Consider the following 26,532-nt stretch of genomic DNA (forward strand, 5'->3'; position numbering starts at 1 on the left):
TAAGTGCAAATAATGTGTTAACCATTTTTTTTCTGCATTACTTAAATGTTTATTTCTGTGGTGAAGTGCTTTAATAATCTCATGTTAGGTCATTTTGTTTTCTTTATTGATATCCTTAGGTCAGTTTGTATTTAAAAGAGGAGGCATCAATTTTAACAGCCATCCAAATCAGACACTACAACATATTCTCATAGGCAGGCTTTTCTATTATCACAACATTGTCCTTTCGGTGCGTAGATACACTATCAACAAGAGTAAAACACAACAGATTGCTTGTTTAACTCAACAACAATAGCTCGAACAAAGCATTTTCTTTACTGTTCTGTGCGTCTTGGACTGCTAACCTTTGTCTTAAGAATAAAAGCTGATATTCTCCCTTTAAGGTGTCATGTGAAATGAGAACAGTTTACACAAATGCTGACAGCTGCTTCTCAGAAGTTCAACATCTCTGTTAGAATGCCAAGTTTATGTGATAAACATTTTAAAAGTTTTTCATATGACAAACAATTCAACTGGAATACCAACAAATGTATTAGGTGTAAATAAATAAATAAAAATAAAGCACATTTTATCTCTGCTTGCACAGGGACCACAGTGGTGGGGGACAGAAGCGGAGAAGGGAGATGATACCGTGATCAGTTTGCCCCAAGGTTTGTGTCATGGATTTAAAATTTAGAGCTTTAGTGAGCCTGGTTTTGTCTCAGCCATGGAAAGGATGAGAAGAGGGATTTTTAAGTACAATACCGAGTGGACTTTTGATCGCAGTGAAAGTATTTTTAGAGTTTATAGAATATACCCACTGTGCACATTTGACTTTGCTTTCTCTACTGCTGCCATGGAAAAAAAATCAGAGAGGCTGCATTGTTCTGCACACACACACATGCACGCGCGCGCGCACACACACACACACACACACACACACACACACACACACACACAGTGGTCCGATCAGCCGGTGCAGAAACAAAACTTTCAGTGCGTGTAAAATTACAAATAGCCTCAATTAAATACAGCACGCCCATTTGCGTCAAGAAAGCTGAAGTGTCATATCTCTTCTATTTTCCTTCGGACGTGGTTCATGGTTTGTAAACAGTAAGGGTTCACAGTTCACCAAAATAGGTTTACATGAAAAGTCAGTCTTAGGGAAATGTATTATCTGTTGACAAAGGAAATCACACACTGTCTGGCCAACTAAACGCTACACCGACAGGGATTCTCATTGCAGCTTCTCCGGCGAGACCAGCCTGTAAACGGGTTTCTGCCCCTGCGGACAAGTCTGAAAACAGATTAAAAATTGGCTCATAACTTCGATGAACTGATTGCACAGGTGAAGTTTGGAGGTGTACTTTCTTGCCTTAAAATATTTTAAAAATACTTTATGATAACTTAAGGGTATAAAATCGATATGTTTGTAAACTCGTCATCTACTTACTGCTCCCTACAACCCCTTGTGGCAGACAGTTTGTCTTGCTGCACACAAACCATTGAACAACCATTGAACAAAGCTCCAGGATTCTTGAAAAGTCCTACCCCTCATACTGGGAACTTTTTCCTGCGAAAGTAAAGCCTGGGAAAGTGTAATCCCTGTAAGGAAACTTGCTGTGACCTTTTGAGGTCCTGGAAAAGGCCCTATTTTGTAATTGTTTTACATCACAAACACTGACAGAGGTGTGTACACTTTTGAGATCCTAAATGGCTAAATGAGGTGCGATATATGGGGAAAGTAGAAAAATAGAAGAATTGTGATTTCCTTAATTGTTCTCAATATTGGTCTGTGTGTTTACTGATATGTTTTCATTTAGGGTTATGGTAATTTGGTTGTGTAAATCACCACCTACAAACATACAATGAGAATGGAACTCAGGTGTCCACCTACATCCTTTTTGTAACAATAATAACTAAAGATACACACACTACATTCACGTTGTGTTTTCATTTTAGGATGTTACGAAAAAGTAATTAAGGCCTCGACCTAAAAGACGGGAATTGTATTCTACTAAACCTGGCATCGATTTCCTCATATAAAGCTTTGTGCTACCAGTGTAACAGTTCTGCAGCTGTGGTTTTCCTTTTTTTTTTTTTTTGAAATCTCATTAAGCATGTTTCCATTTATTTCCAAAGTTAAAGATGTCCTGGGAGAAATACAAAGAGATCACGACTTTACACAACAATCCATGGTGGGGGAATAAACAATAAAAGGGATGAGCAGTGAGCAACAATAATCTTTCTAAGATTACACAGTTTTTAATGGTAGAAATGGGAGGAATAAGACAGAATAAAAGTGAGACAGAGAGGATTATCCATACAGTATACTTAGCCAGATTAAAGACAGTTATTCCCCATCCCCTTTTTTCTACCAACATCTAAGCCTGAATGGTTCAAAGCCACGGTGTTTCATACCCTCCAATGGTGCCACGATCAAGTCATATTCAGAGTTACATCGCTACATATTTTCCTGTATTTACTTCTAACACAAACACTAACCGTGCAGGTGTTCATTAAAATGTACCTGGATAAAAAACTGTTTTCTGCATAGTTTTGTTTTTATCATGTCTTTATAATTTATTATAATCTTATTATAATTAATTTTCGCTTTTGTGCCGCATAACTACAGTATAAGGCAATCAGAGCCACTACCAGGACAGGACACACACAAAAAATACTCTGTATAACTTGACAATAACTGACCACTTATATCAAGTATTTCAAGAAACCATGATGAGAGATTTAGCTTTTAAGCAATAACCAGAAAAATGTTTGCTGGCTAAACAGCATCATTATGAGAGCTTAAATTAATGTTTTCAGCTATGTGTTTATAAACAAATCTACAAATCTACTCTACAAACAAATAGTTGTTAGGTAAAAAAAAATCTCTTTTGTATTTAAACTTTTACCATGGCGATAACAATCATACATTACACAAACTTAACCTGTAGAAGGCCTCAGATTCCAGTATGTCTTTTTAATTAAACAAAATGAATCAGTTAGTCGAAAACTAATAACATCAAGAACAAACCTATATATTCTAATCAGAATTGGCTTTTTACTATAACTCCATACTTTAAGGTAAGTACCGTTAGTGGATAATTGAAATTTCCTCTCACTTCACTGCTGAGCCTTGTGAGAAATCACACTGGGTGATTGTGTATGTGTCCAAATGGTTCTTGAAGGCTAGTGTTCTGTATGTTTTATAGGTTTCACTCTCCTGGTTAAAATAAATGAGTCATTACACCAAAATAAGGGTAAACCAGGTGTTTGGATCAGCTGTGTTGGAGCAATTAGTCATCACTGGTCTAAAAAGGGCTTCATGCTTTATAGTTTGATACCAAACTTCATGAAGTCAATTATCAGAGGCATAAGATGAGAGCAGAGATTCTTACGCTGCATATTACTTTAAAAAGCATACTTGCTCGTGTGAAGAAGGCTATAAATGATACTTAAGTTTCCCTGTTAGTCATCACTGATCTGAAAAAATCTTAAGGGCTTCTTGCTTTATACGTATAAGAAGACATGCCAATGCCAACACCTTAATGGTAAAATGAATGGGAAAAGCAGTCTGACACTTCCGACTGATGAAGTTTACCCTAGGGTTATTTTCATGTACACCACAAGAAAATACACGACACCCCCCCCCCCCACCAATTTTAGAATTTGACAATGATTTACAACAATAAAAGCAGTGGTTTACTTTGAGCATTGACTCTGTTTGAGTGTGATGTAATAGTTGTTTTGACCAATGCTAAATAAATATGGTTTATTGTTTTCATTGCAGTGTTGAAGCTGCAGTGCCCTAAAGGTGTCTTTGAATGAAATGCACTGAGAAAACAACACAAGAATGAAGTGTGTTTTGAATAATGTAGTGAAACCAAATTAACTCATGCGACATTTGGCATCTTTTAAGACACTTTGCATTTTTCAGTTGTTTACTAGTAAATCCACAAAAAGTGTGTATTCTCAAGTTATTCCTTTTTTCCTCTGTATGTTTCTCTTTCACTTCACCTTTGACTAGTTTGTCTTAACGTCTTCCTCCTGGCTGCTGTTGAACACCAACGTCTCTCTCAGCGTGCTATCTCTGACAAACACACCTTTACACAAACACACACTGTCACATAATCACTTCCAGTATATTGACTTGTGCCTGATCAGTTTATCTCTCACTGCTCACCTCTCTCCCAGAGAGCTCACCTCAGAGAGAAGATGTGCTTCTGAGCATTTGTGTGTGAGCTGTGAGAGTCATAACACCGTAAGAAACTGCCCTGCCTTTTTGGGTCTCTGTTTAGTCTTGTGTGTTTCGCCCCCAAGTTTCCCTGCAACTATGTTGTGTGGCAAAACATACTGCGGTTTAGAAATATCAATCTTTCTTTGTCAGAAGGAAAATCTGGAGCAAAGCAAGTTCAAAAGGTAGAAGAACAAAGAGCGAGATGGGGTTGGATCAATTCTTGAAAATCTAACTGAACAAAGTCAGAGAAACAAGTCCAGAATGAAGCAATGAAAAAGCTACATTGTGGAATAAATCCAAGGTTCCCCTGTGAAAATATGTCCAAGTCTAAATGAAACAAGACAAATAAACTACTGAGTACATAACTCTAACCCAATATTGTACAAAATCCTGGGTTTTCTTATATTTAAGTCAACTAGAACATGTCAAAAAATAGTACAATAGTGTTTCTGAACATTTCTTGTTATATGGGACTTTTATGGGACTATAAGCCATTTTATTTATTACTACCTTGACCAAAGGTAAATGTCACACACTTGTACATATGCAAAAACAAAACAACCCCCCAACACCTGCATTGCATTATTATATTTGACTTCCAATATTCAACAAAGCAGGTGAAAGGTGTCAGACAAGTATCTTCAATATTTGTCATCAAACTATGTCTCTAATGCGGTCAGACCATCCATGTGATCTTTCATTTCCCAAATAAGAGAAAAACACTCTTGATTCATGACAAAGAACAATTTATGAGATGATGCTCTCTTTTAAGAAAATCAAGACTTTTGTTTTTTTAGGGAAGGCTATCTGATAATAGCTTCAATTATTATGGACAAATGTACATGCACATTGATCAGGCTGAGACAAAGTCAGTTTCCTTTCTCCAATAATAGCTTTCAATATTTATAGCAATACACAGATGTGGACTGTTTTCTCAAAAGTATTTACTCCCCTCTGCACCAAATGTCATTTGACACAATGCAGTCAGCCAAAGGCTGTTTTCCCGGCAACTGCCAAACCCAGACTCATTCATCGGCTTGCCTAACCGAGAGGCATGAGTTGTCACTCTAGAGCAGTCTGTTTCAACCCTGGTCCTCAAGGCACACTGCCCTACATGTTTAGGATGTGTCCCTGCTTCAGCAAACCTGTTTTCAACTCATTGCTGGTTAACAGGCGGCTGCTGAACAGCCATCTGAATCAGCTGTGTTAAAGCAGAGAAATATTTAAAATGAGGTGAACTGTGGTTCTTGAGACCAGGGCGGAAACAAAATCTACTAGAGAACACATATCAACTGTTCTTGAGCCCACTGGGTGTGTATTTTACACCACTGCATCCGACACTTTGCAGTTGCTGATACAAGGCGTGGATGTAAGCACTTAATGTAAGCACTATGCACATTAGCATCTGCCATGATTTTACTTGGCCTTCCACTTTGTGGCTGAGCTGCTGTCATTTTCAAACATGTAGTTTGTTATGATACCACTAACAATTGACTGCATAATATTTTCCAGTAAGGATGTTTCACAACTGGACTTCTTGCACAGGTGACATCCTGCCATGGCACTATGCTGGAATTGACTGAGCAACTGAGAGTGACCTATTCCTTTACAAATGTTTGCAGTCTGCATACAGCATGGTAACTGATTTCTACCCCTGTGGCACCACCTGAATTCAATGATTTTGCATGAGTGATGAAATACTTATGCCAGTATAGTCCATTTGTGACACTTGCTGCATAACTGTGTAACCCAGCCTAACTCTTCTCACAGATATACACCTAATACACACATTAGTATCTTTTACAAAACCGTTCTGTCATATTGCCGCCGAGAAGACCAAACCAAGCTGCAGGTTTCTAGCTGCTGACCACAGCTAACTAACATGGCTGTAGTCCAGAGTCTGTTCGGTCTCGTTGAACTTTCTCCCGGTTTGTTTCTGCCTCGAGTCCCACAGCTGGTTTGTCTCATTGACAGCCTGTTATTACCACTTCCCATCCACAAAACCCAAATGCTACCTAACCCTACATAAGCACGCCTTTGCAGCTCTATCAACCTCTTGTTTGGTGGCTTATATGTGTAACAACCCCAACTAGCAGCTTTTATTTGTTCTAAATGTTGATTGATATGTTAACTTGGATTTTTGGGAGGAATAAAACTCAATAAAGGGTCTTCAACGACTGTGAATCCAGTGACAAATATATCAATGTGCCAACTGTAAACCTTTTTTTTTTTTTTTTACTTTAAAGTAACTATTCCCTTTGATAAGGAATATCATTTGAAGTTTCAAGAGCAAGTTTTGATCATTTTAAGTTTTTCGTGCAAAATAAGTCTTTGGCTCAAATTTTTTACAAAACACTCAATTTCTTTTAGCATTCAGCTGAACTATAAGCACACAATGAATTTAAGCTTTGGGAACAGACTCTCCTACAACTTCAAAGGTGCCAAAATAATGAAATAATCAGTGTTACTCATTTCACCTGTCAGTAGTTTTAATGTTGTGGCAAATTGATGTAGACTGTATAATAATCGACTGTAACTGAGTTAAATGTGTGGAGGCTACTTCCTTGATTGCAGAAGCGTTAAAAGGGTTTTTATTCTTTCATCAAAAACACTAGCAAGACGTTTCATCAGAATCTTATTTCTTTTTATCAGTGCATAGACTGTGAAGACTGTCAGCGTTCACTGTAGCTGAACCAGAAGTGAACCTTACTGAGCTGAACTTCAGTGAGAGCTGATCTGCGGGCTGTAATGAGCTGTGATACAAGCTAAAGTCAGTAGAGCTGTTATCTACTTAATGATAAAGACCAGAGACAGATGCTATCACCGCAGCTCTAAGCACTCTGCCTCGAAACGTCATTTTCAGCATCAGCATTGTACTGATTGTTCAGCCTAATATTGGTCACCAGTAAGAATGCAATTTCTCCGCAAATTGCAGCATTAGCGGAACAAAGAGCTTTAAAAGTCTTCCACTGCCCTGCCTTTTTAATTGGCTCAACCAGATAACGTACAAAGAGGAAGACCAGTCGATAAATAAGTCTCCTACATCATCTCCTCTTTGTGTCCTCCATTGTTCACGTGTTCTACCCTGTTCACCTGTCTGATATGTTCAAACTCTTTCTCTCCATCTGCTTCTCCTCCCGCTGCATTTATTCCAACGTGGCTCTGCCTGGGTGGACAGTTAAGATGTAGTTATCATTCAATTAACTGATGATGACACCTGATCACACACTAATTAATGTGGGAGGTACACCTGCAAATGCGTGCTGGTTTATTTTACGGCCACTTTGATGAGTAGAAAGGGGTTCAGGAAACTGGGCTTCACCAATGGCCTTCTTTCTAGTTCAGTGCAGTCGTTTGCCAGCCCAGCTAAATTACCGTTTCCTTTAAAAGATGACCTCCTTTTGCACTGTACCTCTATTTCTATGGCTTCCACTTCTTTTAATCATCTTCAGTGCAAAATAATTCATCCTCCCTGCTTCTTCTAGATCTCTTTATATTGCACTGTCCTACACGTTTATCCTACTTACCCTTCCCTCTACCTAACCCTGCGTCTCTCCTTTGTCACCCTCTTTTATCCCCAGTTTATACAGCTGTCACTCCCTCCATTAACTCTCTTGCAGCACACCAGTTCATTTTCAGTCTTCCTACCTTCTTCCATCAATCTATCCCTCCTTGTTTCTCAGTTTTCCCCTGCTTTGCAACCTCTCTCGTTCTCTTATCACTTCCCTATTGGTAATTTTGAAATAGCTGGAAATGATTTTCTCCCTCCTTCCTATCAGCCATTTCTAGAGCTAAAAAAACTAAGCCAGCCCCTTAGCATTTTGAATCACAAGACCGATTCCTTTCTCAGTCTCATCCTCAAAGGAAATAAAAAAAAAATAGATGTATGGGCTATATTTGATATAACTTTTAACATAGTTTGACACATGCTTACTGCCATTGCTATATTGTACACAACTAAAGTACCTTGCATAAATACTTACCTCGGTAAGTATTTATGCTTCTCAGACCTTTTCACATTTTGTCACTTTACAAACACAGACCTTTGTGTATTTTCATTGCGATTTTATCATTGACCAACAAAAAGCAGCAAGTAATTGCGAAATCTAAGAAAAAGAACACATTTTTCTTTTTCTTTACAAATATATTTGAGCATGTATAATTGTATTTAGAACACCTAAAGAACCTAGAACCAGGTTTTACTGCAATTACAGTCATTTTGGTGTATGTCTTTCATAGCTACTGTAGCTATAGAGATTGAATTTTCTGGCCTTTTCTTTCAGAAAATAGTTCAAACTCAGTCAGATTCGATGGAGAGCATCTTTGAACATTAGTTTTCTAGTCAAGAGACAGATTCTCAAATGGATTTGGTTTCAAGCTTGACTAGGCCAATCTAACACATAAAAATGCTTTGAGCTAAATCATTCCTTGCAGTTCTGGCTGTTTGTTCTCCATTGAAGGATAGATCTTCACTTTAGTATTTAGTATTTTGCAGCCTCGAGCAAAAGTCAATTTAGTTGCTTCCCTGTCCTTTAAATCACATGCCTTGTGGAAATTTTCTTATGACTTTCTTTCAACAAAACACATCTTCTCACCACTCTTACATAATGACCTGATTTGTACAAAACCCGACCAAAAGTTATCCTGTAGACAAATTCTTAATCCTGAGGTGTAGCTCTTTACTACTCCTCCAGCATAAGCATGGGCCACTTGTTTTTTTTCTAAGTGATGCTTCCCATGTCCAGCCTGTCAGTCTAAAGCAGCAGTTCCTAAACTTTTTTAGCCGCTCACCCCCACCGGTGTCGCAACTGGTTTGACGCACCCCAGTCTTCAAAAAAACGTTTATAGCCATATTATAATCATGCTGAAATCACCAGAACACACACACACAAAAAGATTGCAGTTACAGTTACAATAACACAACCATCATAACAAAAGTTATGAAAATAAAATTAGAACATAATTTGAATAAAATGGCAGTAAAGTTACACGCAAGATCCGTTTTCAGGTGCATCAGTGACTTAGCGAGAGAAAGAAAGAGACGCTCAGATCGGTCAAACCTCCAGAGACAACCTGGAACGTCTCTGAAGCAGAGACCATCCAGGTGGATTCACGGACTAAACTCTGATAATCTACCTGTGTGTGTTCTCTCTTTATTTATTTCATGTACCAGCTTCTAAATCTGGGTCTGACTCACAACTTACGCCCCAAAATACAAACATGAAGAAAAACACGGCCATAGCAACACACCTCAGCTCCCGGTTTCCCTGTTCCAGTCTGAATACGCACTAAAACGTCATCCTTAAAATGAACTGCACCTGTCTGAATCACAATGAAAAGTATTGAAGCACTATGCATGAGCAGAGTCAAGAAACCACGTCTACCACCTCTCTCTTGATTCCTCTCCTCCTTCATCACTAACTTCGACCTTGAATGTCTCACCTGACAGTTTCCCTGGTTTCAGCCAAATGAGTATATTTCCGAGAATGATTGAAGTAGAGGCCACAAGCTATCAGGGGGATAGTAAATGAGGCTGAAAACAAATGCACCCCACAGTTTTAAGATTTTTTTAATTCTGTAATAGATTTTGAAAACCATGTTTTGGTCCATCTGATGCAATCCCAATAAAAGGCATAAAAATGTTTACATGTGACTTCAGACAATGTGGAAATATTTAGGGTTTATGAACACTCATACAAGGGACTGTAACTCTATTGTAATTCACAGCTTGCGACTACATCTGTGAAGGAGACCCTCATTTACCTCTTTTTCTTTCTTCGTGCAAGCTATTTTTTTTATTTTATTTTTTGGTTTGGTAAGCACATACACCTATGGAAGACCAGACTCCAACACTTTTGCATTTCCTAATTTTTTTTGTTTTGTGAATAACAATACAGGGCGAGCCACACAACATGAGAAGTAAAGTCTTACGATGCTGATAAAAGACACTGAAAATGATTTGTCTGTATCCACTTATGTTTGAATATTGTGAAGAATCATCACCATTCGAAGACTATTTACTGGTCAGAATGTCAAATGTACTTCATTTCAAATGCATTTACTTAAGTAAGTGGATGTAGAAATTATGTTGTCAAAAATTTAACACAAATCAGTAAATTATAAACATTATTGTGCATGTAAATTCTCCACATATAGTAGTTGATGACATAATGCCAGGGGACTAAGTGCATTTAATATAAAGTCACACTCCATATTCAACGTCACATCATTCACAGTCATGTGGACATTTTTAGTTGTGCAGACCTCAAACTGTCAATGCTGGCTCTGAAGACTTGACTGGTGTTCTTTGTACTCCCAGGAGATTGCAAATCGCATGATTTTGAAGAACTAAGCTAAAAAAAGAACAGTGAGATCAAGAGTTATGGATTTGAAAGTCCTCTTAAGATAGTATGCTGGTGTAAAAAAGATAATTTTCACTCTTCTTTATGCATCATTCGGATTCAGTGATACGGGAGCCTGGGAATAGATTGAAATGGACAATGATGCCATTTTATATATATATATATATATATAATATATATATATTTTTAGAAGTATTAGTCAAACCAGCCATTTTCCAACCATTGGCACCTTTGTTGTTAAAGATGGATAAATCAAATTAAGCATTCATATAGTGGGGTAAAAATCTGATAAAGACATTTTTTCTTTAACAAAATTTTCAGCAAACGATTATTTGTGCACCTAAAAATTTATGCAAGGTTGATCTCAAATATCTGTAATTTAAACAAGCAACGATCATGCTGGGAAATGGAAAGACGACAAGTTATTAATATATGCATATGTTAAAAAATTCTCCAGTAATATTTACTGTTCTTGGAAGTCCCCACATAAACTATGACATTGTCATTGATCCTTGTTTAAGTGAAAATGATTGCACTAGAACCATGTCATAGAAATTCTCCTGAATGCTGAGTACCAGCTGTAGATAAGGCCCTGTAGGTTGTTTAATATTTAATTAGGCAAAGTCAAGTAAGTCTTCGTGGAAAGCCTGAAATATGATATATGACATGATCAAGTGAGAAATGTTTTAAGATACTTATTTTTTATTATGGCATGGTGCAAATCAAACTATACATATATTTATTAAAACTATCTTTTGTAGTTAAAAATGTTGAGTTTTTGAGTTTGACCTCCATGATAGAAACACAACCTTTTTGTTTAGTTTTTTGCCTCTGAGGTTTGAAAGTCTCACAAGTCAAGTGGAAACTGGTTTAAATACATCACCTCTCTGGGGTACAGGACATTCGTTCTTTTAGGTAGGATGATGGAATTTCAAATTTGTCTCAGAATGTGTCATTAACAAAGGATGAACTATAACTAAAATGAGCAGTTCAACTTATTTAAAATATGCACATATCAGCAACAGTTCGTAATTTTGACCTCTGAGAACAAGTAATTATCTCTCAATCTCTGCAATTTCATAAATTTGCATTTGTTCAAGTAAATTAAAGCAGACAGCGGTGCAGCCGTGAGACCTTGTGAGACTTGTACTGTTAGGGACACCAGAAATCTGACTTTTGGCTCACATTTCCCCATGGGACCTTTACCATGATTCTAAACTCTAAAATAGTCCTTTTCCTGGAAAAAGATGCAGAAAAGATTGTCTGAATAGATATTATGTACAGAACATTTTTCATGTAGATGCCTTTCAATGCAAGTCAAATTTTATTATGATAAATCTACATTAAAACTCTTTTGAACATCAGTAGTCTGAAAAATATCGTTGATCTTTTCTTCTTCATAGCTGTTTATTGTTATGAGGCTAAAATCCTCAGGGCGGGGTGGTCTCTCCTTCATGATGTGTGTGAGCTATCTAAGCCTGTTTTAGAATATAATCTTGGACAGAATAAGAAACTCAGAAACAAAGAAGAAAACAAATCACAATCAAAAGATTGATCACCTTTTTTCATAGTTCAGTTGAATATTTTGGTTTCTGTAAGCTTTATAACCTTCCTGGCCAAAACAATAGCAGTGCCAACATATTCCCCAACGCCAAAGTCACAGGTGGAAACTGCAGCTGCTGAGATACTGATAAAGTTCCTTGAGAAAGGCGATATAACCATGTGATTTGGGGCCAAAGTAAGGAGTCTTATAATGGGTTTATTGAGGCGGTTTGGTGAAGGCCAAGCTGACGGACCAAAGGGGCCTCGCGGTCGGCCCATTACTCTATTTTTCCTCTTCCAAACCTTTTCCTTGGATTTAGGTCAGGTGAAATGAAATACAAATTCTGTGTACAACCTTTGAGTTTGCATTTTAGGGAGAGACACCAATTTGACTTTTGATAAATTAGACCTTTAATCAACTGATGATTCTCTACTTCATGGGGGCTAAATTTGATTCCTGGATTGTATTTGGAAAACAGATTAGTCTCCATATCGCTGACCCACATGTGATGTTTGAAATAAACACAATAAAACTTTGATCCTTTAAAGACGAACAGCCAAAATGTAAGACTGCAGGTCACTTTCAGCTAATTACTGTAATTATAATATACACAATATGATGGATGCCCAATTATGATCACATGTGATATGATGCATGCTTCTATTAAATGAAAATTTATTAGAAAGTACATCTTATTTGATACGTGATATTAGAAGTACAGCAGTTTTAAGAGCATCCATGCCTGAACATCTTTGGCTAAGATGCTGAAAACAGATGAATGCAAGGGTTAAAGGTGTAAAAAAAAAAACAGATTGAACAGAGTGAGGAAGTTGTGGTTATCATGAGGAAGAGGAAACAAGAGGGAAAAGGAACAGGGATAAATCTGGAAGAGGAAGACAAGGAGAAGCACAAGGAAGGGGGCATGTTCATGTAGTACCTCCATGTAGACTTCACACATACACACATTCATGCAGGCAGCAGATATTAATAACTGCTTATTAATATTCATCTGCAGTGTGGAGGGGATGTGAGGCAAGAGTAACCCAGATAGAGACGTCTGCGTACCGGAGTCTCTTTATACGTTGCTACTTCTACAGCTAATGTGCATGGCTCTCTTGTTAATGTATATATTAACTATTCAGCAGACACTTTTATCTAGTTTGCTTTGACTGATGATTTAAATTGCACCTTCTTTCATTTGCGCCTTAAGCAGAACTTCACACCAAAGCTGCTAATGTGGGCTCTGATTTTTCACGTGTAAATATATTTAGGTAAGTCGTATATTTAGGTAAGTCGTACGACACGTAGTAATAGCTTCAAACAAAGCCCCATTTGTATTAATTGATTCTGTAACTTATATTGTCGCTCTTTTCTGCTGGGCTTTTGTGTCCAACTGTTACAGTGCCAGTCAGAAGTTTACATACGCTAATCATCAGTATGACTGACATAATCTTGGGATTTTGATGTTTCCTTTCAAATGTTCTTCTTTTTAGGGTGGTCTGATTATAGTGCAAACGACTTCAGTGACTTCTAAAAGCAAGAATTTAGTATATTTGCTTGCATCCAAACAGTAAAAAATCTTCCATACAAGGGTGAAAAATATACCTTTAGATTAGTAGAATTGAAAAGAAATTGCTTTTTAAATTGTTTCAAATGTTTAGGAGCCACACAGTTCCTACCAAAGCTATCCTAAGCCAGAATGCACTGAAACATGGGTTTCACGGATCCACAGTGAAGCCAGTGTTACATCAACATGGGATAAGAGAGAGAAGAGCCTGCTCCGAAGTCGACCCTTCAGGCATAAGTGAACTTTGCAACTACCCACATAGGCAATCCATAGAGGTTGTTGGAAAAGGTTTATGATGAGAGAATGATTGAGCTGTCTGGCCATTATGCCAAGAACTTTAAAGGAAAGTCGGGCTGTATTGGCTGTAAAGCACAGCAGTTCTAGCATTGTGCTTGACACTGATACTAGTGCATTATAAGAAATTATAGAATAATGAAGAAGAAAGAAAAACTAGAAATTATTCAACTTAAAATTAAATCAACAAACTTTCACACAAACACAAGTCAAAACTGCTTTTAGAATAAACAGACCATCATTCCCGACCTTCACCCTACAGAAACCTGTCATAGAATCCTTAGCCCAGTTTAAATAAGCTACGTTTCTTTCTTTTTCTTTTTTACTATCTGTTGCTGACAGGAAAACAGGGTTGAAAAAGAGCGGTAAGACATACTGCAAAGGTCCACCGGCCAGGAGTTGAACCCAGGACAGTCATGTCTAGTACTGAGGCACTATGGGTCAAGTGCCTTACCCCTGGACCACAACTGCACCCAATCAGCAATGAGAGGTGTTCATATATTCCAGCCAGAAATATACCAGAAATATGTTGATGCCCACAGAAATTACATGACTTCAATGCAGTTTGGGACATTTACCCAAAGCTTTGTGGGGCTGTATGTATAATTTTTGCCATGATAAATGAAAATTTCTGGCATCAAAATATTTTTTTTAAATAAAGTCATTTGTTTTATCATCATACTACCTTTACAATGAGCGGTCCTAATCAACTTTTAAAAGCCAAAAATCATTAACATTTTGCTGATTTATTTTTTTTTTTTATGTGAAAATACCCTATTCAATTTATGGAAAAAGGTAATGGAGCAAGAAGTAGTTCTACAAGGCACTGATTATGGGGGGTGGGGGTTGAATACAAATGCACTCCACGTTTAGATTCTTATTTATAAAACAATTGAGAATAAAATCCCTCCGGTTCACAGTGCTATTTTGTGGACGTATATCACATAATATCCATCTAAAACACGTTGAAGCTGTCAGGTTTTCAGGAGCTGGGCCGAAGCACAGACAAGAGCTTGGGAGGTGCATGATGAGTTGAAGATGATTTATTGAATTTAAGAGCAGGTTTTACGATAATATAGCCTTACAGGATCACGGGGGACCTAGGAACACAGCAGGGTTGAGACCAGGACAGATTGGCATGACGGATGAAGGCAGAGGACCTAACAAAGTGTCTGACAGCGAGAGCAGAACTTAAAGGGGGAAGAGACAGAGGGAAACAATGGGTGTATAATTGGGCACAGGTGAACAGAGTGAAACAATCAGCTGCAGGAAAGGAGGGGTAATGAACTGGCAGGAGTGGCAGAAGAACAGAATCTAAATGGAGAATGAGATAATGGGCCAGGCAAGGGAAGAATCTTAACTAAACTCAGAAGGAACAGAAATTATAGAGGTTGTAAAATAACTAAATCTATCAGAATACACTAATAATATAAAAAACAGAACAGAACCAAGCTAAAGACAGGCAAGATTGAAATAAGGATCTAATAGGACTTACTGACATAACAAACGATAACTAACAGGAAACAGTCTAATAAATACCTGAATATATAATAAACATAAATGTTGAACAGAAAACTAAACAATGATAACATGAGGATCAAGGGATGAACAGAATTGGGGTGTGATAGGAAAAGTATAAATAATCACACCCCTGGGAATCCTGACAGACGCCTCGTGTTTGTAGGTGGACAAGTGTGAATAATTATGTAAAGACACAATATTTAGGCTGTATTGTAGTAGGAATACCTGCAATATGCAGTTATGTTGATGGATGTTGCTATGATAGAATTTTAGAAAAAATAAGTACTTAAGGAAACTTTGATCATGTATTTCAGCTTTGGGCTCATTGCAAAGTTAGAACCCAAATAATGAGTGTTTTATACAGAAACTGGGGGAAAACTTGTTGAGATTGTGGCGTGATGTGTTGTTTTTTCAGATCTTTTAGCCTCCTTCATACAACCCAGAATCATAAAGGACCTTGAACACAAATATCTTGTTTACATTCGGCCCATTCCCTCCAGTATTTCATCTAATGTCCATTATGTGTGAAGCACTTTGTGTCTGTGTTTATTCCAAATGTACAGCACAAACCTCTTTACAATGATCAAGCTGAGATTGACTTTTAAAAGGAATAAAGTCAACAAGAAAATGAAAGAACACGAGGTAAATAATACACAGTTGACTTTCTTGTATTTTAATCAATTCGGTAGTCTGGCTTCAAAAATGATTCACAGAATTCAGAGAGTGATGGATGCATACATCGGTTCCTAACACCACCCTTTTGGCAGCCAACCAAATTATCCTTTGCCCGCTCAGTTGCTCAGTTCATTCATCTTGTAAACACACACACACACACTTGCTTCAATGGTAATAACTGCTAAAGGAAGGAAAGACCACAGACTCCCTGCAGTCACCTAGATTCTTCTGTTTAAATAAAAACTGAGTACAGAGCCCTTTTAGGAGTAATATACTGTACATGGTGTATGTGAAAGAAAAAAAAATGGACCATTGAGTACATTTTAGGTATAATTAAGCTTTAAATATATGAAAAATGCATGTTTAGTCTTTTTCATTTCATATTAGTGTTTTAGTTTCCTCTTTATTTGCACATGATTTGGTCCGGTTTAGTGCCCTGATACTGCTGTAAGATTTTCATCATTACTCTGCTGCAGCATATTAAGCAACTTGTAAAGTGAACACACTTTGAACAAATCTCAGTTACTCATCAGTACATTGACTCAGTTCTGTTGTTTTTGACAGAAAGCGCTAATTAATTTAAGCCTCATACAGTGGCTTGCAGAAGTATTCATCCCCCTTGGCATTTTTCATGTTTTGTTGCCTCACAACCTTGAAATTAAAATGGATTATTTGAACGTTTGAACCATTTCCCTGACATGAACATGTCTAAGTGTTCCTTACTTTTGCTGCAATTACAGCTGGAAGTGGCTTTGGATAAGTCTCTATGAGCTCGCCACATCTTGCCACTGGGATTTTTGCCCATTTCTCCGGGCAAAACTGTGCCAGCTCCTACATTTTGAATGTTTTTTACTTCTCAACAGCGATTTTCAAGTAACATCCCTCTTTGCCTTGACTGGGACCAGTTTCCTAGTTCCTGCTCCTGCTGGTGTTTTAAGGTGACAGAAAAGTTCACATGCCTTTTGCCAAACTCAAAATGTGCCTTCTTATTTATAACACTAAATAATGCCTATTGTTCTGGCCACTCTTCCATAATGCCCAGCCGTATGTAGTGTACGGCTTATTGTGGTCCTACGGACAGGTACTTGGCTGTGGACCTCTGCAACTCCTTCAGGGTTATCTTCTGTCTCTGTGCTGCCTCTCTGATTAATGCCCTCCTTGTCCGGTCTGTGAATTTTGGTGGGTGGCCCTTTCTTGGCAGGTTTGTTGTAGTACCATGTGCTTTCCTTTTGAAGATGATGGATTTGAAGCTGCTCCAGGGGAATATCAAAGATTTGGGGGTGAATACATTTGCAAGGCCCTGAATCTGTGATATTTCTTCTAGTCCCGGTCTGCTCTTGGCTTCACTGACCTTGAGCAAAAGTCTTATAATAGTTCTAAAGTTGCACTCCATCATGTGTCACATTACATTTGACTTTTTTTTTCAGATCTCTTTCTGTTCCCATATGAATATATATTTCCCTAAAGACTATGAAAATGTGTAGTTTTTAGGAGAACATTATTACACTACTTGAATAGGTAAATCTGAATCTTCTGGAAGATGTACTTATGCACCAAATCAGTAGGGTTGTTGAACTGAAATGAAGGATGAATGCACTGACTGGTCATATAACAGCAAAGGATAAGTCAATGCATCCTACATTAGTTATGTTACCCTCCATACCTAACAGCACAGCTGGGAAAGATGTATACAAATTTATCAAATAAATTCATTTTTGTTTTAATCACATAATCTCACTGAATGAAAAACAAAAAAATATTTTATTTTATCCAGTAATGAAATATTCAGTGACCATTTATTTTGAATTATCTGGTAGACACCAACACATTTTTATGTAAAATACCTTGGTATTTAAGAGTTCATGTTGCCATGCACTCTGACAAGGTTTTCAGAGCCTTTGGAAGATAAACAAGACCACAATATCACAGATTCTCCTCTGTACTTAACATTGGGCATGTTGAGTTTTTCCACATTAATCTTTAATTTCACACAAACCACACCTGGAGTGTTCGTTGCTGAAAAGCTGAATCCATAGTTCAATTCACACTGATGGCATATTAAATAAAAAACAAAAAAAATATTTTCTGTTATACAACCCATATTTATAGCTTCTGGTCTGTGGATAAATGTTGTCTTTATTACGCCTGTTCTAAGCAGAAGTATTGAAGTGTTGGTACTTTTATCAACAACTGAATAAACTAGCCATGGTTGAGGTCAAGTGACCTGCTCTGCTGTGGTGCACCTCAGCATGAGATCCTCTTGGATGTTTTGGTTGATCTAGAGACTCTGTGACCCATGAGTGCTACTCTTTGCCAGTGTTCTCTACAGGTGAGCTTTGGAGGGTTTTTCTTTTTAATTTCCCTTAACCTCCTCTTTACTTTGCATTGTGGCAAGATAACTTAGTTGTTCATTGTGGAACCATAGTCAAAGTTGAATTCAAATTTAGATATGTTTTACACATCTTGAACAGGGTTGCCAATAAATGTGAAGAGCACTGTAAGGGGATTGTTTTACTGAAGTTAAAATCAAATACCCACAGCTTTATCCTTAGGATAGTTAATCAAGATGTATTTTATTCTCCCAAATCCTAAGGGTACTTCCATTAGAGAACAAATTGTTTTTATTAGAACAGATAATTTTTAAGTTTTATGTTATTGATTACCATCTAAAATACATACATAACAGTTCATGGACGTGACACACTTTCACACAACATAGTGAGCATTCGTGACATTTACTAGACTTATGTACCTCCTATACGATTTATCCCTGACACCCTATTTCCAAACCTGTCAAACAGCCGACTTGCAATTTTCTTTGTGTCAAACAAAACAAGAAAAAATGCACTATGTGTCTTTTATATCAGCAGTAACATTCAACCTCCATCCAGCCATTCGGTGATCCACCTCGCCAAGCCTGCTGCAAGGAGTCACCGCTCTCCCTTGTTAAAGAAGCATGCAGCTGCAAAGAAATGTGTGCTTCTGCCAGATGTTTCAGATTTAACAAGTTGTTTAAAACAAACCAAACACACAGATGGAATAAAAATGTTAATGCTACTTTTAAATACTAGGAAAACCTCTGTAGTCAGTGATTGACTATCAGTCTCCATTTTCCTTGTACAAGGAATGTAACCCGTATTCACTCAAGTAGTAAGAATACTCTGACTCCTGTGGGCAACTGCAGCTGCCAGGAAGGACCGTCTCAAGCTTTTTCAAAAGGAAACAGAGCAGTGATGGAAATGTAGTTAATATGCATAAAAACAACGTCTAACTTTGAGCTGGTACTCAATTTTTAGCTACTTGAGTATAAACAGTACAGAGAGATTACAATGTCCCCTCTTTTAATACTAACTGTAAATAATTAAGTTTAACTATCAATTTTAAGCTTTTTTTTTCCCACCAAACCCCTGCAACACATTCATGTTTTGATTGTTTTTGAATCTGTAAACTCAGTTTACAAATCTCTCTTGTACTCAGTTGCTTTCAACACCTTTCCATCTGGTCCAACAGATCAGAGCTGTTCAGTTACAAAAAAATAAAAAAAACATCTTACAATAATAGAAGTCTGGGTCTTGAAACCTAATATTTATTGAATGTACAATCCAAAAAAGTTCAACTTTAACTTTTTTTCCAAATTCTATATTTTTCATTTATATTTTTGAATTGCTCTACTTGCTATGCCACTCCATATGTAACACATGTTGTACGATGTATTCTTTCTGTTAGTCAGAACCTGCATAAACTTCAGTAATTTCAGCTCCAGCAGCTCATCTGTTGGATTGGACCACATGTGTCAGCCTTCGCCCCCACATGCATCAATGAGCCTGCTCAACGCTGCTCTCTCCTTCAACCATTTTTGATAGATACTGACCACATCAAACAGATTCTAAGACCTGCAGTTTTGGAGCTGGTATACCCAGTTGTCTAGCATTACAATTTGGCCCTTGTTAAACTTATTAAAATCCTTACTTTTTCCAATTCTCTCACTTCTAACACATGGGCTTTTAAATGTTGATTTGCTATCTAACCTATACAACTTGCTTAGCGATTTAGTCTTAAATATATGATTATTGTTACTTGCTTGACTTGTCGGTGACCATATTTCTACCTGAACTGTATAAAAAATGTGAAAATACTGTACATATTTGTTACAACACAACCATGACAGATTTTCACAAAATCATTATAAGAAATAATTTTTGTCTCTTAGATTGTTTTAGAAATATTTTGGAATAGTAATCCAAATTGAAATAAAAAGCTGATTAATAGCATAGCCCATCAACAGATTAAGTAAAACATATATTATCATAGAAGCTGAAACATGTATTATTCCCCAGCTCCAAAACAGTTCTTTAAATATGCCACTCTGCTTAGTACCTGGCACTTGTTTGACAGGAACAGCTTTCAGAATATCAAAACAAGTCAAATCTTCGAGGGCCTTTCCGACCCTGACAAAAACACCATTTAACAAGAGATCCCAACATCTGATCAGGCCATACAAGGTAGTTTCACACAGTTTCATATGATGCCATTTAGACATGCACAGTTTAAATAATATGAATTATGACGGCACTTTGAAGTAAATATCCAGAAAATACATTATACCAATGTGCTACACTCTAGTGGATGTTTCACGCTCCAGTTTAAATACCAATAATTTGGCATGCTTTTGCTCATGCATGAATTGACAAAAAAGTCCACAGTGCTGCTGGAGCACATGGCTGCACTGCTAGCTCCTGGCTGTTCCCTGACAAATTCACTCATAGAGGTTTGCTGTGTATTAAAGTTCTCGGTCTCAAATTCTGCTTTTAAGCTTTCCTCTGGTACCTGGGTGCAACTAATTCTGAAGATTATTTCCTGCTTTGAGGTTGAAGGAACATGTTAAACACAAAAAAGCATGAATGTTAGGATAAGAAATGTGGATAGAATCCTTTAGATTATGTAAATTAAATAAAATAGAACAATAACATTTACAAAAACGTTTGACATTTATAGGTTCATTAGGGACAACATTTAAAAGACAGAATATTATTCTGCAAATCAAAAGGGTTGTTAAATGGTCATTACTAAGAACGTGCTATAAAAACCTTCATTACTTATCGCTACAAATACAAGCGGCCGAGAAACCATAAAATACATTACCGTAAAAATCCCATTATTATAACCTTCTTAAAGTGAAGATACTTTACTGTTGAGTCAATAAGTGGCCTGACAAATTTTACAGATATAATAGTTTCTGGGAATCCAAAGGGAAGCAGTGTACTGAGGTCGTACGACACACCGGGAAGTCATCAAGCAAAGCATAGTTGTGGTAATGTCTTTGTTGATTTAAAAGATGAGTGTTGCCTTGCTCAGAACCTTAGAAACAAAGAAAGAGAATAAATCTGTGGATGGCTGTGACCGACTGAAGCACATACAAAGTACTAAAGCACTAATAAGTGTGTGTTCATAGTTTAGCTTGGAGACTTCAGAAAGAACCCATGCCGGGGTTCAAACCCAGGGCCTTCCTGCTGGAAAGCAACATGGCTACCAGATGTGCCACTGTGAAGACCATTAAACTGTCATGCTAAATATAGTTGTTTATTTATCTGTTTCTATTCTTTAAATGTTCACAATTTTCGTTCAAAACTAAGGCAGTAGAAAAAAATAATATAATGTCCTTGCACAGATTACAAGATGATCAAAAATAAATAAAATTGTGACGTGAAAACTATAGTAGAGAGGCAACATCTAACTTCCTTTTTGACTTAATTACGAATCAAAACTGATACGTTATCTAGTGTATGCTTAGAGCGGATATGTACTTTTAAGTGCTTCCTTTTTACATTTAAATTATTCAGTTGTATTGTATATAAAGTGGGACTGCATTGTTTTGGTCTGAGTTGCTCTTTATTGTTGCCCTACATGCTCTCTTTTAGCCCTGTTCCCGGGTTTGTTTGAGAGCAACTTGTTTTGGTGCGGTCTCCTTAAATGCAAAGTAGGCACTTCACTCCCTGTCCTCCTCCAGCTGTGTGTTCACTTCACACTCTTTGGCCATTTTGGTAGTATGACAACCACTGACTTATCCACTTGTAGTTTCTGTATCATTGAGCATGGACTACAAAATCACAGCGAAAAATGAAAATTTTGCATAACTGGTTAGCTGGAAGTCAGTTACCTTGTTTAGCAGTTTCGCAGCAAATACTGTGATGCTATTGTTCAAAAAACTATAATAGAAAACAGAGAAAGCTGAATGGCTTGAAAAATATCACCTAAACAGAATATAAAGATATCTGTGCAACACCAGGACAGACTAAATTCTCATTTTCTGAAGACTACGCAACAAAACATATTAAAGAGCTGAAAAACTGGATTTTGCATGAAATATCCCCTTTTGTGATATAGCAATGATATAGCAAAAATATGAAGTATTTCTGTGCTCACTAATTTGGCTATAGAGCCTGGAAAATGACAGGTCCTGGTATGTTCTTGTCAAGTCTCTAAACTCTGAGCCTGATCCACAGTGTTTTTACTCCTATGAACATGGCATAGGTTATTATAACAATGCTATTTGTTCTGTCCCTATCAAATGAACATTAAAAATCACTTAGTTAGTACATTGCCTGAAGAACATTTCCAGGATTAAAGGATCTGGAAAAAACTAATCCATGCATTTATCTTTGATCGAATTGATTACTGCAATGATCAAATAGCTGCAGTCAATTCAGAACGCTGCTGCCCGCGTCCTCACTAGAACTAAGAAAGTAGAGCTCATTACCACAGTTCTAAAGTCCTTACACTGGCTCCCTGTATCTCAGAGAATGGACTTTAAAATACTTCTGTTGGGCTACAAATCCCTGAATGGCTTAACACCTAAATACATCAGACTTGTTATCCGTGTATCAACCCTCCAGACCACTAAGGTCGTCTAGCTCCAGCCTACTCTGCATACCTAGAACCAGAACCAAACATGGAGAAGCAGAGTTTAGTTCTTATGCTCCACTTATCTGGAAAAAAGTCCCAGAAAACTGTAAATGTGCTGAGACCCTGAGTTCCTTTAAATGAAGGTTAAAATCCTATTTGTTGAGAGTTCCCTTTGAATGTTAATTTAATCAATCAATTTAAAGTGTTAAGAAAGTACATAAGATTACGTTTGTAATCCAATTTATCTTTCCTGATTATGTTTTCTGTTCATTTACAGCACTTTGAATTGTCTTATTACTCAAATGTGCTTTACAAATAAACTTGCCTTTCCCTAAAAAAAGTTTGATACTGTTGCAGTTGGTTAATATGGAAACACATTTTATTTTGTATAGAAATCTATATTTTTCTTACTATGATTCAGTATGTTCAATATTTTTTCATTATTCACTGAGTATTTTACTTGTTTTAAAAGCAACATCTGCACTAATTTTCTTTTTTAGACAAAGACTCAACTTGGGACTTTCATTCTTCTACTTACAATTTGATTTTAGACCAACTTTGGACTTGCAATACAATGACTTAGTCCCACTTTTGGTATTGGCATTATGACTATTCATGTTTTTAACAACCAGAAATATGATCTGGTTGATCTGGAAGTCTTTCGTTCTTATGAGCAAGACAAACATCTAGCAGCCTTCTTTTGCCAGATTGGCAGCGGTGTGCAACAGGTCAATTAGCTGTACTTGACCAGAGCTTTCCGTATGTACACTGCAGGTAGATGATGAAGAGTACCAGAAAAAATAGAAGGCCCATGAAGGAGCCTCCAATTTAGTCCCACCCCCCGATGGCAAAACAGTGCCAGCTTGTAGTGACATCGTAGCTGAAGGAACTCTGCAGTGACACTGAAAATAAAATGAGGATATCATTGTACAAATTTACTTTCTAACAATGTTTGATTTTTCAATGTTTGTATTTTCAGTGTTTGACTTTTTTCAATGCCAAATTTCTTTTTTGATGTCATTGCAAGTGCTTTTTAAATGCTTAATTTTGCAATGTTTGATTTTACAATGCCAAAGCTCTTTCCAATATCACTGCAAGTTGTCACTGGTTTAGCTCCATACCATCCACCATGGTCCAGAATAGGGGTAGCTTTCCAAAAACCTATTTTACTGTAATGATAAAAAAGTTAAAAAGAACAACTCAAAACCACAAACAATTTCAGACTATGCTCTAAATAGCATCAGTTCCCCAATACATAATTTCCCATGGTTAAATATCATTTACTCGAGTCATGTAATGACATTTCCTTGCCTAGACTGTCACTGGACTGTAAGGAAATTACTTCAAGTCATCATCAATTCATCAAGTATAAACTGAAGCATGGAGTTGCATGGTGCTGCATCTCGTGTTGGACGGCTCTTAGTAAAATGCCTGTGCAAATTCTCAGTTATCCGGGTCATCACAACAGTAAACAGGCTTAAATCGGAGGCAACCGGACTTTGGTTCAGTTCTTTCTGAAAACGTTTCGGCACCTATCCAGGAGTCTTTCTCAATTCTGGCAGCTTGCACTTGAGCAACCTGCAGTTGGAGCGCTGCTGTTTTTAAGGACATGGAGGCCCATCCTCCTGGGCGCATTCTAAGTCAGATGCAAATCAATGACCCACCCGTCACTGTCCTGGGTCGTTAGAAGCTATTGCTTGGTGTGAGTGGAGTACTTGGTCACCTGAATCATGACGAGATGCTGATATAATCTACTTTGGAACGTGTTGGAGGACTGAGCTGTAAACACTGGGGAGTTGGAAGCACAATCCTCCCCCTCTGTTTAGTGAAGGCTTTTCTCTTTTTTTCTCTCTCTCTTCTCTTAGTAAAAGAAAACAAAAAAATCAAGTGAAAAGAGAAACAAAAAAGTAGTAAATGGCAAAGCACAGTGAACTAATGACCCACCTGCTCTGTGAGCATTTAAGAAGTTAATATCTGCAGCGTTTTGTAATAGCAGTACACTTCTTTAAATGAACATGGCCACCCTACTCTCTGAACCAGCTCTTTTTGTTTAGAGAGAGCTTAGCCAACTTGGACTGATCAACTGACTGCTAAAAAAAAATATATGTGTGATTGTGAGGCAGATGTTTATCATTTGTTTGAGGCATCCAAGATGAGCTGTTAGCTGTTTATGTAGAAATTTTGCTACCAGGGGATGTTGCTGAACTAGATCATTTTGGACTACAGACAGCACAGTAAAGGAACGTAAGTAAATTCTGTGCAACAGAATAATGCTCATTGCAACCTTTGCAACTCTTTAAATCCATAAAACCTCTCTATTAAATGTGTATAGCCTTTATATTTTCTCAAAATATTTACTGCTCGCTTTAATGGTGTACTGTGTGATCCACTGATGTGGGAGAGATGCCAGTTCTTTCCAGCTATTTTTAAAGCTTTACATGATATTTCTAAATATATCCTCAAATTATCTTTGAAGACACATTAATTCAGTGACAACATTATACAGTCTCTCTCTCTCTCCAGAAAATTGTGAAATACAGTGTAAAGGTTTTCATACAATGTGATCTTTTTGCACATCTACAAATTGCAATGCATTTTATTGGGATAGTGCGTTATAGACCCACACAAAATACCTGGTATTCATAAACTTTTACTAGAAAAAAACTGACAAGCGTTTTGTGCATCTCTATTCAACCTCTTACACTGATACACAAAAACAAAATCCAGTACCCCCGACGGCCTTCAGAAGTCACCTCATTAGTGAGTCACATCATCCACCTAACTTTTATCTGATCCTTTTTTTTATTGAAACAGACACTCAGTACACATAACTTAGACTGCACCCTACTACATATACAAATCACATAATCTATATGCAGTCGTTGGTTGGATGGGTGTACACATCGAGTATCTAGAAGCGAGCTTAGTCAAAGCAGTATAAGATAAGTTTACTATGATGAGAAGTTGGCAAAAGCAAATACAACAACATAGTTAAAAACCCAAGCCTCCCACTCCGTCAGTCTACATCATCAAATAGTCATGGTGGAAGCTAACGATGAGAGTCTTCCAGGTCTCCTAGCCTCATGCACCCTAAATACGCAATATCCAGAACCATTGAGGCCCAGCCGTGGCTAGAGAGACGATGTGGTTTCCAATGGGTAGCCACTAGTTTCTTTGCTGTCATGCGCCTGGCTAATAGGGTCCTTTTTTAAAATTTCTTTTAGGTTAAATCGTGCAAGATTATTTAGCATAAGAGCATCAGGAGAACGGGATATATCGACATCCATAGGATTACCCGCAACCTGTCTCCAGAAATCCATGACTGGAGGGCATATCCAAAACAGTTCTATGTATTAAGTTGTAATGAATTTGCTGGTGATCTGGATTTCTGGAGGACATGTTGATACCTTCCCAATAATCCCTTCAATCCAAGTCAGGGCCAGGGTCG

The 26,532-nt window shown here is 37.3% G+C and overlaps 1 long non-coding RNA gene across 1 annotated transcript in view; it reads left to right on the plus strand.

The window, feature by feature from the left end:
• Positions 1-26,532, plus strand: part of LOC118566565 — a 115,302-nt gene that overhangs the window by 52,694 nt on the left and 36,076 nt on the right. The window contains exon 2 of the long non-coding RNA XR_004933117.1: positions 587-650. This is a non-coding gene — a long non-coding RNA (uncharacterized LOC118566565). The remainder of the gene's footprint in view (positions 1-586; positions 651-26,532) is intronic.

The sequence above is a fragment of the Fundulus heteroclitus genome, chromosome 17 (assembly GCF_011125445.2).
Source record: "Fundulus heteroclitus isolate FHET01 chromosome 17, MU-UCD_Fhet_4.1, whole genome shotgun sequence".
NCBI lineage: Eukaryota > Metazoa > Chordata > Actinopteri > Cyprinodontiformes > Fundulidae > Fundulus > Fundulus heteroclitus.